Below are 17,156 nucleotides of genomic sequence, written 5' to 3' on the forward strand. Positions count from 1 at the left end.
CTCTCCAACAGAGAGACTATGCGGGTGGAAAATACTCCAGGACTATTCTTATAGCCCATCGGGAGACGCCGAAACATTTTTTGGACACCGCCGCATGTGAAAGAAGTCCATTGGGAACTTAGACTGTCCAATGAATGGGCATAAAAACCATTGGAAATGTCAAGCGTGGTTTTGAACCGCTTACGCACAAGACTATTTACAAGGGCCGAGCCATGAGTATTCTGTACTGCACAGTTACGGCAATGCGAGTTTAAATGCCGGTAATCCAAAACCAAACAGTAAGAGCCGTCTGGCTTGTTTACAGTAAAAAGGGGGTTATTCATCGGTGACGCACACATTTCAATTGCACCTTGATATTCCAATTGTTCAAGGATCGCTGCGACTGAAGCCTTGGCTTCACGTCGTATGGGATATTGAGGTTGAGGCTGCGGCTGAGACCGTAAAGGAATCTCGTGGTTTGGGGACAATTTATCCCAGCCACACTGATTGCGGTACACAGCCGGTGCAAGCACCAGAGCCCACTCTTCTGCAAAGTGCAGCGCTTCCACTCTCGAAACAGTGTTCGCGAAACTGGGGAGGATTACCTCCTCCCCTCTTGGATCTGCGAGCACAAAAGGTGGGGGCCAGTCAGCCTCCGAAAGCAAAATGTCATACATAGACGAAAGATTTTCCCAAAATACCCCTTTTATGGTACGCTGTATGTCACCTTCAATTAACAGGACAATTTCAAAAAGTCTATCAGGGGGAGCAACTCTTGTATCAGCTGTTTCAATCACAACATAAGTGTCAGTCGCTGTCACCTTCAGTAGTGGACGGAGGGTCTCTATCACTATGGTAATCTCCGCCGCGCTGTCCAGCAAGGTCAGAGCGCAAGTCAGATTCCGAAGACGCGTTCTCACAATCTGGGGCATATCGATGCGCCGTTAAGGCTGCGACTTTCTTCTTGGCAAACTGCGGTCTCTGAGGCGTAGAGCCCTCCTGCTTGTCTGCACCGTTGCGCGGGCAGGGCTGACCACGTCCTTGCTGGCCACCCCGGCCCCTGCCGCCCCCTCCACCACCGGTTGACGGAGCCGATGAGTCCTGAAAGGAACGAGGAGAGCGTTGGTCAGAAGCCTGAAAGCGTTCAGGTGATTTAATCATCGCGCGGTCGAGCAAATCATAAACTCGTTCCGACTGCGCAGGCAACGGAGACGCAGGACGCAAAACCTGTGTTTGTTGTTGTTGCTGTTGCTTACCCTGATTCTTTTTTTTAGGCCAATTTTGTTTCTTGGACTTGGGTTGAACGTCAGTTTCCGAAGCTTGTCCCTGGGGCTGCTTCTTCTCCTTAGTAGAAAAAGGCTTATTACCCTTACTATTGCGACCTACGGTTTTATAAGCCGCCACAATTATCCTCGCTAACTGTCGGGGTTTCTCGGCATTGGGAACCAGCGCTAAAGCGGTAGCCACCTGAAAGTTCACAGCATCCCCCTTGACATTCGCAAGGATCAGATCGCAAACCACATCAAAGGAGCCACATAGGCGCATACCCAACTCAACAGCCGATTCCGGCCCGTGATCATCTTGAACACGTTTAAGGACCGTAGACAGATTGGACACAGACAGGGAGCCAAAGCACCTCGAATAGACAGCCGCAAAAGTCTTACCCCAGGTCTCACAGTCAACAAGTTCAGGGGCCAAATCTTTCAGCAAACTAAGCGTAAGAATCCGGTGTTTTTCACCAGGAGTCGTATTAGGAAAAACCGCCTCCAGCTGGTCAAATTTCTCGGCAAGCCAAAAAGGAAAATCATCCTTATCTAGGGGCTTCTTGCCCATAACGGAATTCACCATGACAGGACTGATTTTCAAACCAGCCTGCCCTGCCGGAAGGGCTGCACCTCTGGGGGCACCCCCGTGAACATTACGACTCGTGTAATACACAAGGGCTCTAATCACGGCAATGGCGACTACATGAAGTCGCCTAAGGTCAGCTAAGTTACAAGTGGCGTGATTAGGGTGAGGAGTAAATCCAGCCAAAGCGGGCCAATTTGTGCCCGGAATAGACAAAGGACCTAATCTCGGAGCGGTTAAAGAGTGGGGTAGGGCGCCACCAAACCAAACTCCATGCTGCCAAACATCAATAGGTACTTCCTGTGCTCTGTACGGCGCATATTCAGCAGGTACAGCTGACGCAGTGTGTGAGTGGAACACACCAGAATTTGCGTCCACTGCCGGAAATGTCACCCACGAATAAAACAGTTCGTACGGGTAAGCATGTTCCGCACTCACCACCAGAACCACAGCCAAGCCTTCCAAAGGGTCATCATAAGCCCGCAAATGATCACGCACCGCAATGCGACTATGCTGCGGGATGTCCACGGCTTGTGCCATGACTGCACAGGAACGTGAAAAAAAAATACTACTTTGTAGCACAACTGGGTAGTAATTCAAGGAAACCGTTTTAGATAGATTCAAGCTTGAAAAGACCTATTTCAAAAATAGGTAGGTTTTTCCGACACCACCGTTTTCCGGAAACGGGAATGAAGGGGTTAAGGTTTGAATGATATACTACTCGAGTGTCATGATATAAGGCCAACAACGTATGGGCGCCATGTAGCAGGGTTTCCGTTCTCCCACAGAACTGTGCACAGAGATCTAGAACCTCGGTGAATTAGGGTGACCCAATACCCACCTTAGTATCCAAAATCCCCTTACCGAACTAGCTACAGTGTCTCATTGGTCATAACAAACTCCCAATGACTTAGACAAACCAGAACATGAACTTGGGTTACCTCAGGTATCGTGGAACACATGAACACTCTTTCGCTCTATAATCATTTCAAACCAGAACGGGGAGTAAAAGAAGACACGTGCAAGTTTGAAATATTTATTTTTCAATGCAAGGTTCTTAAACGCAGTATCTTATATAACACCAGAATACATATTATAAAAATCAGAGTTATCAGCATAGTCAATAATCCATAGTAAGCGAACGGTGATAGCATATTATAATGCAAAAATCAATAGAAATCTGTATCACCTATATTTCGCGCACCCTATTTAGCATACTATATTATATCTAAGAAGGTCTCATTTGGGTTTTAGCAGGGCGGGCCCATACCTCTAAATGTCAGTAGGAGAAAATCACATCATCAGCTACCAGCTCTCTGCATGCGAAGCACCATCAAGTGTGTTTTTGCATTCTCAGTAACTCTATCTTAAACCCGCGTAGAGCCCAATGTTGGCAGCAACTTTATTTGAGTTATGTCTAATGTGGTGCGAGGATCAGGCCTCCCAGCAACCTTGTGTTAGGTTATTCTTAGAGGGTTCAGCTTTCAGTGTGCAGACAGTGTACCAAGTGTACCAAGCACAACTGATATCAGAGCAATAACATATTATTCTCAAATAAATCACATCTTTCGTCTAGGTTGAAAGTTACAATAACAATTATGTGTCGTGTGCAAACTGAAGCCTAAGGAAAATATGTTGTTTAAACATTTAATAAACTCATGCTAACTTAACACAATATATAGAAAAGCACATGGGGGTGATCCATGCTTTCACCGCACAATATGGGTGATGTTTTTAAAGATTGTAGACCACTGGCTCTCCTCTCATGGAATATAAGGGGCCTACACAACCCACAGAAAATACGCAAGGTGGTGACATATCTAGGCAGACACAAAATTGATGTGGCTTGTCTACAGGAAACACATCTCACTGATCGTAGGGAACAACATATTGGAACAAGGTGGGCCTCCTTTTGACTGGCATCCTCCTATTCGTCATACGCCAGGGGTGTATTAATCTGGGTAAAGCGCTCTGTACCCTTCACTCACCTTAAATCTGTACAGGACGACCAAGGGCGCTATGTGATACTACAAGGTAATTACGGGGCACTGTATTAACTATAGTGAATGTATATGGCCCAAATACGGACGACCCTTCTTTCTATGCCAAATTCTGGTCAACACTGAGGGAAATGCAACCAGGCACCGTGATCTGGGGGGGACTTCAACACCTGCCTAGACCCCGTGATAGATAGGTCAACCGGCCTGGATAGGTGTGGCAAACGTTCAACCAAAGTCCTATGGGATGGGATGTCTGACTGGAACTTAGTGGATATATGGAGGCAGAGAAACCCAGATAAACGGGAAGGTACATGTTTTTCATCAACACACCTCACATGGTCCAGACTGGACTACTGGTTAGTAACACAAGATGTCTGCACATGGGCTATAGAGGTATCACATATGCCTAAGACATTATCTGATCATGCACCGGTCAAACTTAAATTAGAAATTCCAACACACACTCCGCGACAATTCACATGGAGGTTGAGACACACGGGATTACAAGACCAGGTATTCAGAGAGGGACTGCGTCAGGCAATCTAGAGTTTTTTCGAGCACAATACTGGCTCGGTACAGAGTACACGAACCCTGTGGGAGGCATTTAAGGTTACTGTACGCAGACACTGCATTGGTGCACACGCGGGTATACTGCGGGACATACAGCGCCAATTGGAGAAAACTGAGAATGACATTCTGGCTTTAGAACGCAGGTATGAGTTGAACCCATCTGACGCTTTATTGGCGGATATAAGGAAACACATCAACACATATAATGACTTTGCTGCTGATGAAGTAAAATACCTTTCACGCAAATATGTAGCGAGAAATTATGGCGAGGGAGGCAGACCTGGTAGGGCACTATCATACAAAGTTAGACCTGCACACACCACAACACATATTACCGAAATAATAAACGCTCAGAATATCCCAGTATACGACACGCCAGCCATACTAAATTCACTGAATTCTACACTCAGTTATATACGGCCCGAGTAACACCCCCTGCTCCGGACATATGGAAGTACCTAGACGTTATGGGACTTGCATGGCTGTCTGATACTCATAGACTGTATTGCTGTCTGCCAATTTCTAAGGAGGAAATAATAGATGCTTTTAACTCCCTACCCAATAATAAGGCGCCTGTTCTGGATGGGCTCCCGGGAGAATTTTATAAGGAATACAGAGATATACTGGTGCCACACTTTGCAGAAATGCTTGAAGAAGCGTATGAGGAATGCACACTCCCGACCACTCTAACGGAAGCATTACTGATAGCACTCCCAAAGCCGGGTAAAGATCCCCAGAGGTGTGACTCCTATAGGCCCTTATCCTTGATCAATATAGATGCGAAGATTCTGGCAAAAATAATAGCGAACAGAATATAACCGCTCCTATTTAATTTAATTTTACCCGACTAAGCAGGCTTCATGCCGACGCGGTCCACAGCCCAAAATGTGCGCACCATTTTTTCCCTTTATCACCAATTAGACCAGGAGGAGCCAGCGGCTGCAGCCCTGCTGGATGCCGCTAAGGCGTTTGACTCAGTGGAATGGAGTTTCATGTTTGTAACTTTCCCTGAACCTTTTTTAAAGTGGATTTCCCTATTATATCTGGCACCTAAGGCACGGGTCCGAATCAATGGCTTAACATCCGACCCTATATCAATTACAAGAGGCACGAGACAAGGGGGCCCGCTGTCACCAATGCTCTTTGCCTTGATACTTGAGCCATTAGCCTGCAAAATCCGGCAAAAACATTCCACCACGGCTCTACAATTTAGCCTCCGGCCATTTGGCATTTCGCTATATGCGGATGACATGGTCCTCTATACTACGCATCCGGATAAGAATTTGAATTCACTCATCAGAGAGTACGTTCAATACGCTGGTCTCTGCATAAATTGGGACAAATCAGTAGTGATCCCACTCACCACAGGTACAGCGGAGCCAGAGTTAGATTACCCCCTAAAATGGTTTGTAGACCCGGTCAAATACCTGGGAATATGGATACACAGAGATCCAGCGATAGTCATCAGAGAGAACTATGGTAAGGCGATGACTAGATTGGAGGACCAAGTCAATAGGTGGATACAAATGCCCTTTTCAATGGCGGACAGGATAGCTCTTCAGAAAATGATCGTATTACCTAGATTCCTGTATTTGTTCTGGAATGTTCCAAATTGGCTGACAAACTCCTTTTTTGACAGATTACGCTCTGTACTCCAGAAACTAACATGGGCCGGTGAACAGGATAGAGTAAGCAGGAGAGTCCTTACCCAACCATATCATTTGGGCGGCTTTGAGGCGCCCTATTTTCAGTTATATTATATTTGCGCACAAGCTCAACATGCACATTATTGGACGAGGCCACACGCCTACATACCACATGTTGCGGTAGAGAGCGACAGCATCTCTCCTATGCCGCTGATGGCGCAACTGGCCCACCCCATACATTACACACAACAAGACACGATACATACAGCCAAGAACACTTTGAGAGCGTGGCACGCGTTGGCGCGCAGAGCAAACAAATTGCCGATATATGCGCGGGCGTTACCAACAGCAAAACACCCCCAACTCACGGTGACTCAAGAACCAAATATGCAGAAGCTTTTTGAGGACATGCGCTTCCAGACTATGGGCCAAGCGTTTCTACATAATACATTTATTAAATGGTCGGACCCCGCCTTATGCGCACATCAGACCCCAATGAAAAATGCTGCATACCTGCGCTTCCGTATGGCTATGAGGGCGCTATATACTTCGTTTCCTACTGAACCTGAACAATTGTTGACACTGCAAGTGCTATTAACAGCCCCAACTCGCAAAAATTTAGCAACACGACTATATACCACAGCTCAAAGTGAACAGGCTGACGGGCCCACGACGGCAAAGGGCAGATGGGAAAGGTCACTGGGCATACCAATTGATGAGCAGGATTGGCAATATAGCTGTACGCAACTCACACTTCTTACATGCAATTGTAACCTGCGCATTATACACTTTAAATTCCTTCATCAAATATATTACACACCAGTAAATTACACAAACTGGGGCTTAGGGAAACCGACTCTTTCTATCGCTGCAATGCGGCAGGTGCAGATTTCTCACACGTGGCATGGTCCTGCCCTGGCTTGCAGACATACTGGCATGCAGTCACTGATGCGTTAAGCACCATGCTCTCAGAACATATTCCTAATTCCCCTCTGACATGCTTATTGGGAATCAAAAAACTTAAATACGCTAGGCGCAGGAAGTTCCTGGCAGTGGAGCTACTTCTTGCGAAACGACGAGTAGCGATAAGATGGGGGCAGCAAGAGACCACCTAGACTAAAAGACTGGATCAAAGACATGTCCTATTGCAAGACAACACTAGAGACCTATGCTGAAGACATACCAATGGCGTCCAGACCCAGGGACTTTTGGGAGCCACTTCTGCAATATTTGCAGGACGCTGCAGACTAAATGTTCCGTACAAATGACGATTCCTTAACATAGGGTAGCGGGGTTTGTAGTAAAAGACACATGTAGAGGACCGGATGAGATGTGAAATCGGGCGGGAGCTCGAGCGGGGGGGGCCTTAAGGCTAAGTAGATTATACTATTGCTGTTCTAGGTACTATGTGATGTAAAGAATAACTGATTGTATGTCACCCACAATATAATTAACAAGTGTCAACTGTAACTCGAGAATAATTGTTGTATGATGATACTTGCTGTGTAGTTCTGCTGGTCGAGAGAAAAAATAAAATACTAAAAAAAAATCAATTACAAAGTATGTAAGGCCTCCCACATCTTTGTTGTGACATTTGTCGAAATGGCAGGCAACAGGATACGTCTTATCGCCATTTTTAATGGTTCGCAGGTGTTGCAGCACCCATTTGTGGATTGGAAGAATAGTACTGCCCAAGTACTTCAAGCCACAAGGGCACTGAAGTACGTAGACAGCAAATTCCGTTTTGCACAAAAATTGCCCCTTTATCTTTTGTTCATTTTTTGCGAACCCTAAAGCATAACTCGCAGTGTTTTTACCAAAAGTACAGGCCTTGCACTTAGTGCACTTGATAAACATGGCATTTCTGATAAGCCATGATTTACTCGGCTTGCTCCCCGTTTTATCAGTAACATGTTACTGACTAATGATTGTTTAAGGGAATGCGCCCTTCTGAACGTTATTTGGTGCTTCTTTTGGACAAATTTGCCCAAGATGGGATCTTTGCGGATGATGTGCCAGTGTTTATACAGGATGTTTCTTAATTCCCTCTGTTGGTTATTATAAGTGGTAATCATCCTGCATTGAGAGTTCTCTAGGTTAGTCTGCTCTTTCTTTTTTTTAACCTTAAAGAGAATTTCCTCCCTGAATTTCTGTCTCGCCTTCCGTATTGCTTCCCCAATACACTTCTGGGAGTAACCTCTCGAGGCAAACCGAGTTTTAAGGCATTCTAATTCTGCCTCCAGGTCATCATTAGAACTGCAATTCCTCATTGCTCTGAGGCATTCCCCATAGGGGATGCTTCTGACCAAATTGGCCGGATGTAAGCTTGATGCATGTAGCAACGTGTTTCCATCTGTGGGTTTGTGATAGAGCTCAGTATGTAGTTTCCCATTATAGATATACACTGTCAAATCCAGGAAGTTCACTTCTGTCTCACTGATGTCACTAGTTAATTTTAAATTCAGATTGTTGGTTTTCAATTATTTAACAAATTCCTTGGCACTGTTTTCATCTCCATTCCACACAACAAATAGGTTGTCTATATAGCTACTCCAATGGATCACATTCTCCAGCCATTCTTTCTGCCATAGGGATTGGACCACCTGCTCCTCCCACCAGCCCATATGCAAATTGCCATAGCTGGGGGCGAAGCAGGTGCCCATAGCTATCCCACACACTTGATGATAAAGTTCTCCATCAAACAGAAAAAAAGTTGTTTTCAAGGCAGGTGGTGATCACATTAAAACACTGGGGTAGTGGGATTGGTTATTCTCAAAAAGGACAATTCATCTTGGCAGATGAGACCATGCATATGCCACTCCAGTAACGGTATGTTATACATCTGATAGCTATTATTCATTACATCTGCTTTCACTTTGACATAATTCACTCTATTCCCAAGTTGTTTATACGCCTCAGTAAGATATTGATGCCTGCTCCAGAGAACCACATTTCCCCCTTTATCAGCATTACAAACAATACAGTCATCATCATTAGACAATTTGTCAACCAAAGTATAATACTCTTTAGCTTTATGAGTTAATAGTTTTTTCTTTGCATTTATTCTTTGACACAAATTCTTAACCTAATTGATCACCAGATCATTAAATACATCTACAGAGTCTCTTGCTGTTAATGGTGTAAATTTGGAAGTGGTTTATACTTGGTTATGGCACTACTGCTTATATTGATGTCCTCCTCTTGGGCCAGCTCAATCACCCTGCTAGAGGTACTCGGTAAATCTTGCATTTCATTAGTGCCACCTTCTGCCTCATTACAAAATTGCAGTTCTTGTAGCTCCACCATAAAATTCATATCTTTCACTAATAAATTGCCCTCTTCATCCTGCGTGTTATCTGATACACGTATGGCTGGATGTTTGGGAGCTACTGCAATTTTAGGGTTCTCACAAATTTAAACACATCCACCCTTGTAGTAGTATAATCCATATCGATTTTAGGACAGTAGGAAAGTCGCAGTCTCAAAATTCGTTTTTATTCTGAGAGATTAATCGTCGTGAGGTTAACAATTGTTGCATCATTACTTCCATCTACTTGTTGACTTTGGATTTGGGCTTCTCTCCTGATGTTGCACAGTTTGGCGCCTTTGCGCCTCTTCCTCTTCTGCCTCTTGCTCTTTGAGGTCTGAACTCTGCTGGGGGCTTGGACGTAGAAAGAAACGTCTTTCATCCCTTAAAAAATCAAATTCATCGATAACTGTTGAAATTTGTATAGATCTTATGTTGGATAGCCCCTCCTCCAGATCAGTATCTGGCTCAGAGCTTTGTATACTGCTTTGTTCTAACTGCTGTGCCTGCATCCCCTGACTGCCATTATTCATCCTTTGCCTCCTCATATTTTCAAACTTCTTAGCAAATGTATAGATTTGTCCCCGGTCATATTCAATTTTATCCCGCAGGAACTTCTGTGCTTTTTTCTCTTTTATTGTTGTTTCCAATTTGCCTAGACGATTTTTCATTTCACTAATGAATTTCATAATCAGCTCTTGATCAGTTTCTTTGCTAAGCATGTCTGTAATTTGCTCCAATTCCTCCAGAATTCTCGCGTGGTCAATCTCGGCATACTTTATTAAGATCGCTAACATTCTGCAGTGGGACATGTAACCGATGATGTAAGTGTGTAAATGTAAAAGGGTTATACAATAACAATGCATTTTCCTGGGTGAAAAAGGTCAACTGGGGCTTAAGTAATAGAGAATATTTATATTATGTCATTATATTTAAGCAACTTGAACGAGATGCTCAATATGTTTAACATATATATGTGATATGTTATGCGATCTGCATCAGTGATATGAAATGATTTGATCAATTATGCATTTTAGCCTACTGGAGCAGCTGAGAGTGTCATTGTAAACTGATTAATCAACATTTAGTTTCAATTTGGCAGTAATGAAATTTGCTGAATTTTCAATTACTAAAATTGTGATGGTAACAATATGTATCTCACATTGACTAAATTGAGCGTAGAATAAGCGTTGCGGCAACAATGCACTGGGAAATGTGGTTATCTGATTAAAAAAACTACCAGTCTGCTTTCACTAGCCATTTTTGTAGTTTGCACGAGACACGGAAGCACTTTCAGTTAAATTTGCAGAAAAACTTTATTCAAATGTTAGTGAGCAAGCCTGCTGTGAAGGCGAAACTCATCTGGCACTATCAGCTGACAATAAAGTAACTGTGGCAAAATGACATGACGTCAACTTTCCTTCGTTGGAAGAGTGTTGCATATTTTGGACCGGGTTTCGGAGGTCCGCAACGCCGACGCACCCTTTGATCTGGAGGTGGTGGGCTAACCGAAGCAAACGTGGAGTATATATATATATATATATATATATATATATATATATATATATATATATATATATATATATATACACACATAAGGAATACATAAAGGCCAAAGAGACTCTACAGAAGCAACTAGCACAGTGGCGAAGGGAAGAACTGATTTCATCGGCTGAATATAAATTCATGAATAATGAGTTTCCTGTCCTCCTGGTGTTATATCGGATTCCCCAAATCCACAAGGGCATTATGCCTATATCGGGAAGGCCAATCATATCGACCATCAAAAGTGTTGCAGAACAAGTGGGTCAATATATTGATTATTTTTTACAAGACATGGTTAAAGAGTTACCCAGCTACGTAAAACACACTGGTGATTTCCTTGTAAAGACCAAAGACCTAATGTGAACAAAAAATATGTTGCTAATTACTCTTGACGTTGAGTCTCTTTATAAGAGCATAGACCACAATACGGGGCTGCCTGCAGACAAGTTTTTTTGGGACAAACGGTCATGCGAATTTCATGAACATAATAAGGTGATTTTAAATCTCATTGAAAGGTGTTTGAATAATCATTTCTTTATTTTTGGGAAGGAACTATTTAGACAACTTAGAGGAGTGGTGATGGGAGCCTGTTTCTTCCAGCAGCTACACGTGCTTGCACGTGGGCTGGTGGGAGGAACCGATTCTGAAGCAAGAACACAGGGTATGGTTCAATAAAAATATATTTTGTTATCTTAGGTATATAGATGACATTTTTATTGTGTGGCAAGGAGAGGAAAAGGAAGCTTTAGAGTTCATAAAGGTCATTAATAACAACTCCATGGATCTCCACTTTACATCCCACATTATTAAATTTAGCATTGAATTTCTAGATGTAAAAGTCCATATCAAAGATAACAAAACTTCAACCACTTTGTTCAGTAAACCCACATCAGGGAATGTCACACGCCATGCCACAAGCGCGCATCCCAAGAATCTCATAGCTAGCATCCCTTATAGTGAGATTTTAAGACTTAAAAGAATTTGTAGCCTGTAAACTGATTTTGATATGTGCTTTAGAGAAACTATGACCAGATTGAGGGCACGTGGTTACTCCGACACTTTGCTTAATGAAGCAATGGCCAAAGCTAGTGTGCGTCTTAGGATGAGTCTGTTCAAGAGCAGTGCCGTTGAAAATCATGTTCCACTTATGGATTCAGCCACTTGCGATGTGGCAGCTTATAAAGATAGCCCTAGACTGATCACAACCTACAGCAGTGAGGAAAGAAAAATCAGATCTATAGTCAGAAAGAACTGACCCATTGTACTCACTGGTGTGGTGCTACGCACAAGATTGCCTGCTACTCCTTTGATCACCTTTAGGAGAGCAAAGTGTATGGGAGCAATCTTGGATAAAAGTAGCCCCGAGATCAGACAAAATGACATCTGGTTAAAAACTGCTCATGGCTTCCGAAAATGCTCCACTTGCAGACCCTGGAAATTCGGCATTAACATGACACACTATCGCACCCCCTTCTCTACTAGAGAAACAGCTATTTTGGGGACTTTCAATTGTAGGACCGAATTTGCTGTATACGTCCTGATGTGCACCTGTGGTCTTGACTACATTGGTAGTACAAAGCTGCAGGTGCACGTGAGGATTTTGCAGCATCTACGTGCCATTCTTCATAGTGACCCTGCGTATCCAGTAGCGCATCACTTTAAAAGGGCACATAACAATGATGTTACTTGCCTCAAATACTTTGTGGTAGGATCTATTTCTAAACCACGACGCGGGGGGGAACAGAGAACTCTAACTAAGGCAGCTGGAGACTAGAATGATTCTCGAATTCGACAGTAAATGGCCAAAAGGGTTGAATAATACAGAAGATATGTTTAACTTTTTCTAGTTTCGAATTTTTGCCTTTGTCTTCCCCTTTGCATTTGGAGTAGATCGCACAATATGATGATACACACCGCTGAATTTTGTTAGGGTGGAAAATACCATATTCATATGTATATATTTTCTCCCACCCCACCCCCCTTTGCTTGCACTTGAGTGGATATATAACTAACTGTAACCATCATACTTCAGTGGAAGGATTAGAATACCTCACATGCCTTAAATTGAAAACATGTTTTATAATTAGGCTGTCCGGAATTCGGTTCAAACCGGCTCTGACTGATAGTACACTACCGGATCAAAATCAGCTGACTCGGTTTAAACCGAGTGTGACTGATTTGCATAGTTGTTGCCCCATTGTTGCACCATTTGGCCACTTGGTGGAGCCAAATCCTTACAATGTGAATGTGTGCTTTAAAGATCTTTTACTTTGTCTTAATGTGCGTGCAGCGGCTACCCTTTAACTTAAAGGCGCATTAAGACAAATCTCGGGGGTGGGTGGGGGCATGCATTTTGCCTGTCATGGGAATACGCTCTTAGTGGGAATATAGGCAAGTGGTAAACACAAAGCGCAGCACGTGAACTGACAGGCCCTTCGGAGCTGGGTAGGTGGGAAGGGGGAGACTTGTGAGTTTGAGCAGAGCAGGGCAGGCATCAAGCCACGGTTAACACAGGACGAGTGACAAAATGTGGCAAGTAGCAGTATGTGTGACAGCAAGTGGCAGGCAGAATATGCATGGTGTGATGCGAGAGGGCCGCGACCGTTCGTGCCCTGGGAGCGGGCAGCACAGGATATACCCGTGAGGGGGTGTCAAGGATGTCCCACGCCAGGAAGCGTGAACCCCAGGCACGGCAATGTAAACACTGTGGGTCCCACCCCTGGGCGAGGCGGTCAAGGTGTCAAGTAATTGTAGGGCGGGGGATCGTGGCTGTTAAACAGATCTGGGTGAGGTCATGGCTGTCAGGGAAGTCTGGCGGGCGGCGGCAGCGACACTGTAAAGGACAGACAAACAGCCAGACATGTATGCATGTGGGGTGGAGGCCTGGCTGTAACCCCACGCAGCATGGTCACCACATGTCAAGCCTCTGAAGAGAGGGCCATGACAGCCGCGCCACACAGTGTGAGCAGCATAGTGCCAGGAGCATACCAGGCGCGTCTGTGGCGAGAAGGGTCGGGGTGTTTTCTGCCTGAGAAGTGTGGGGCTTGGGCAATACCTGCTGCACCCAGAGGAACAAAGGAGTGGGGCATGCATGAGCTGCACACCGAGCCCCTAGCTCCCCTCGGTGCAAGGGTGAGGCGAACTAATGTACACACCATGCAGCCAGCACACAACCCGCTGCGCTGCCTGTGCGGGCCACATACAGACTCAGTGGTGACGGGTGGCCTGAGTCCTTAAGCGTGGGCCCCTCACGGGCCCCTTCTGTCTCCCGGAACCAGAGCCTGGTGTGCTGCAGCCCCACTCCACCCTATGGGGCAATAATAAAAAAATAAAAAAAATGAATCTCTCTGATAGCGAAGCAGCCTAACAGGCTTCAGGGATGGATGCCGCAGAAATACATTCTTCGTGAAAGCATTGCAGCTGTGAGCTGGTTGCTCCTCAGAATCCTTTCATTAGCATTCGTGATTAAACTACGCAGTTCCTCATACCTGCTCCCAGCATGAGGTAAGGCAGACGGATGAGTGCCGGGGGTCCCTTTACTATTCACACTCAGGCTAATCCCCAAACCACCCACAGGTGAAATTGTCATGCAAAGTCTACCTGGTTAAAAACAGGCTGGGCTCTCCCGGCCCCTCTCTAAACACCACACTGTTTGCCCTATTATTAGATAAAACCTCCCAGAGGAGAATGCGCCGCTCTGAGATTTACTGTTTAGATTTACTGTTGGTTGTTGTTTTAAAACACGTAATCCCACTGTAATTGCTTTTCTGAATGAAGAGGTAGATGGATTTGCACTAAGAAAGCTGCCCTTGGACAGGCAAATCTTTAAATTATTACTTTGCTGCTATTAGAATAATGGCCCGTACTCTCAAAGATGAAGAGTCTTTTCCAGGCAGCTCATCACCGGGTTGACTTCTTGGTTTAGGGCTGTGGTTTTCTTTCTTCTGGGGTCATTTTACATTGAGGTTTCACTGAATGCCGTGTTTTCACTGAATTCAACAAATTCTTTAATTTGAAATGCAAAAACAACACTATCCAGCTATTTCATTCATTCAAAATTGGGAATATTTGAGATTATTGCCGGAGTCTCCCAAAAAAGTGAACCAAAGGTATCTGAGCGCTTTACATGAGCACCAGCCAGTTGCGTTACAACCTCTTCTGACATTGGACACCCCTAGGGCCAGCGGAACACCAGGCCCCCTGCCTGGCTCACGTGGGGGGGGAGGAGCTGTTGTGGTCTGGCATCCGTCTTACTGTAGTCGCACCGAGCACTTCACAGGTCTTTAAAAGACCATTTAGTTACCGAGGACTTGTTCTTTCACCCCTTCGTGGAGCCCCTGCAACTTCACTCTGCCAATTGTTTGAAGAATTAGCCCCCCCTCCTCCGAAATGTTTTCTTAGCCGCCCCCCCCCCCCCTATTTTTGATACTAGTTGCACCTCGAGTTTCTTGGTGTGCACTCGATCTGTCTGTCTACGGCCTTTTGTGGATGTATGGGTCAATTCACTCAGTTTGTCCTGTTTGGCTTTTGAAATAAAATGCACAAAAACACTGGAAGTAAAACAGATGGCCTTACAGAGCCAGGAAGTGCTTAAAATTAAAACAATCACGAAGAAATACATGTAATTAATTTCTACGCTTTGGAAAAGTTCTGGGTATTCTGTGTAGGCGGGGACTGCAGGACGCACATGGATCTGGCCACCTCTTGTTAGCAGGAGTGCTGACATGGGTTGCTCTGTGCTGCAGTGATGATTTCTATGTCACGGAACCCCTCTAGCAAGCACTGTACCGGGCTCAAGGGCCTGCAGGGCATCCTATGGTAGCTTAAGGTTTTTCATGGTTAAATGACGGGAGAGCCTCAGCAAGTTCTTCTAACCCAAGGCAGGCCCAGGAGTAACAAATCAGTGCCAGATTTTCTGTACTGTACTGACCTTGTTAAGGAGTTCCAGTTATAATTGGTGTGTGAATTTTTGCTACATAGCTATCATGAAAATCTGGCATGTATTATTATAACATTTTCAGGGGGTAGTGTTTTATATAGCGCCAACAAGAGCTGGAGATATCAGAGCACTTTACATGAGCACCAGTTGCATTGCAACCTCTTCTGACCCTGCATCTTCACTCTGCAGATTGCTGGAGGAATTACCAACTCCAACTCCCCGAAATTTTTATTAGCCCACAACCTCCTCGAAATTTGGCTCTAGTTGCGCCACTGCCCATCTCAAAAGAAATGGGGATTTTTTTCTGGTTATAGATGCCACTAACCCATGCGCGTATGAATTGAAAGACGCAGCTTTTTTGTAATTAAAGCAGCATTCGGTGTATTTCAGTGTGAACTGCTCCCACAAGGCTTATAAAACGATTGCTTCATCTTAGCGCACACACAATAGTTTCATGACATAACCGCTACCACTAGTCACTATGATCTGGGTACTCAGTTGAACTCCATCATCATTGTCTGACAAACAAAAAGCACAAATCTGAAAAAATCTTGCTAGTGCTGTAGCAATAATGTAAAATGAAAACAAACAGTAAGTCCCCACCACTTCTGAATTATGTTGTGAGTTAACGATAATAATGTAAAGCCCGTCTGCATACATTTGTATGTCTAGTGAATGTGGAGACAATATCCTTCATCTTCAAAATCCCTTCGGTCAGTCGGTGTCACTCACTTTGCGCATTCTTTGAAAGTCGAAGATGAATGTTACACCCCATTACTTTCAAACATCACTAGCTACCACTGAGTGACAGAGACGGGATTTTAGTTCACTGAGAAAACTCTACTGGAATCCTGGTATCTTTGGCATAAGCATGAAGCTACTGTCCAGAGAAACATGCGATACGTACTAGCAGTACCCAAAAACATTAAAGTTAAGAACACATTACAAGATACTTCCAGAAGCAATTTATAAAAAAAGCACAAAATGGATTCTTATGCTATGCCTCAAAGATGTGTTCTTCAATTTCACCAATTGGTTGGCATGGAAAGCTACGTTAGTGGCCAGAGTTGGCAAATTGTGTACTAGCTGTCTTGGCGTTGCCAGTCTCAAGTGCCAATGTCGAGAGGGCCTTTTCACAAATAAAAGTATACATGGGAAGGAAAGAGAGAGCGCGAATGACCAAAGAATCACTGAATAAAATTGTATAGTGTACTACAATAAATTTGACGTGTAAAAATGTATTTGGCCCTCATATACACTGTACTGTACGTACACTGTCATATACCATGCATCAATGAAGAAAGCCAGCAATAATAAAAGCA

Source organism: Lissotriton vulgaris, chromosome 1_1, assembly GCF_964263255.1.
Source record: "Lissotriton vulgaris chromosome 1_1, aLisVul1.2, whole genome shotgun sequence".
Lineage (NCBI taxonomy): Eukaryota > Metazoa > Chordata > Amphibia > Caudata > Salamandridae > Lissotriton > Lissotriton vulgaris.